The following is a 1,798-nucleotide window of genomic DNA, read 5'->3' as shown; positions in this document are numbered from 1 at the left end:
CTCCTTCCATTTCTTGAGTAACTTTCTGACTTCCCTCTTCTTCCTGCCACATTCTTTATCCCACCAGCTTTTGTTTTTCAACATCTCTCCTGCCTTTCTCTTTACTTTGGTCACGCCCTCCTCTATCGTTCTCTTTATTTCTTTCCATCTACCTTCCATGGACGTTTCTTCATATACTTTTTTCCTTGTCACTTCCTCGTATCTCTTTATGCTCTCTTCATTCCATTTTACCATCCATCTTGTTTCTTTTGTTGATCTTCTTCCTCCCCTTGGAATCTTGTATTCCAGTTTTCAGTATATCGGCATATGATCCGACTCTACTCTCTCTTCCACAATAAATTCTCTTACTTTATCCAAACTTTCAGCATCTACTATTGCGTAATCTATCACCGACTGACCAGTGCTACGTATGAACGTATATTCTCCCTTCTCATCCCCTTCCACGTTTCCATTTAGAATATGCCAGCCATTGTTTTCAACCCCCTCCAGTACGTTCCCTTCTCTGTCGCATACCTTGTCCTTTGAGCTTCTTTTCTTACGTTCACTCTCATAGATTCCTCCTTTCTCCCCAGTTCTTGCATTCAGGTCAGGGAGACAAAATAGAAATTTGTTTTTGGGTGATATACCGCGCATCCGATTCCTTCTTTTGATTTTGATGCATCGATAAATACATATTTATTTATGGCTTAGATAGTTGTAAAATAATTCTGTGTATAGGTTTTTAGAGATGTTAAGGTTGATAGCTTTCTGTGTGTTCCGAAAGTTATCAATTATGAATAGGGTGATTATTATCTATGGAGGAAGTTGATATTGTCTTCTTCGCATAATAGGAGGCATATCTATTTTTAGTTCTTGGAAATATTTTATGAGCCGAAAATTTAAGAATTTTGGTGGATTAGACTTTTTTGTAAAATCATCGAGAAGAGTGTCAGCAGTTATTATATCGTAAACAGGATTTAACGGTGTGAATTTTTCGATACTACGTAACATAGGCAACTTCTAATGATGGCAAATTTGCTTCACATAGAATTGTCACTGGACTTGTGCAGTATGCTATTCTAGCTTATTGCTATTCAAGCTTCTGCGTGATAAGATAATATTCTAATATTTTTAAAGTATTTATATAAACTATATACAGTTGCTTCGTAATTGAATTTCGATAGCTAAGACTTGGAAAATTTATTTAGGTCTTGAAATTCAGCTCCTTAATTTTTTGAAGCTATAAAGATGTTCATTTTTCTGCAGTACTCAGTTTTAAGATTTTTTGAATGGGTTTCAGGTATATCTTTTGTCTAAGGTTAGGCCAAGGATTTGTTCATTCTCGTGATTTGTTGTTGTCCTAAGTACAGTTGCAGCTTATGATTTTGTGTGTTCCATTCTCCTGAGAAAATGGTAACGATGGTTTTACTTTTAGAAAATATAAAATCAGTCTGTTGGGCATAATCTTGCAGTTTGTCCAGACAGTTTTGGAAGATTTGTTGATTTCTATTTAGGTTCTCTCCTGTAATAAAAAAGATGCAATTATTGGCAAATATATTTAATTGGTTTGGAGAAAATTCTACTAATATCATTTATAGCAACTAGAAATAAAGTTACGTTTAACACTGACCCTTGTGGCACTCCATTATTTGAGATTTCAGTTTTATTTGATTTATGCGGATGTAGATGGATTTATTTTTTAGAAAATTAGCTATGAATTTAAACATATTATCTTTTATGTTTCACTGTTGGAGTCGTCAGAAAATTCGGCATCTCTAAAGGATATCTTATGCCTTTTCGATGTGCAGACATATTGCTA

This window comes from Frieseomelitta varia, unplaced genomic scaffold (assembly GCF_011392965.1).
Source record: "Frieseomelitta varia isolate USP_RPSP 00005682 unplaced genomic scaffold, Fvar_1.2 scaffold_275, whole genome shotgun sequence".
Classification (NCBI taxonomy): domain Eukaryota; kingdom Metazoa; phylum Arthropoda; class Insecta; order Hymenoptera; family Apidae; genus Frieseomelitta; species Frieseomelitta varia.
This window is presented reverse-complemented; position numbering follows the sequence as displayed.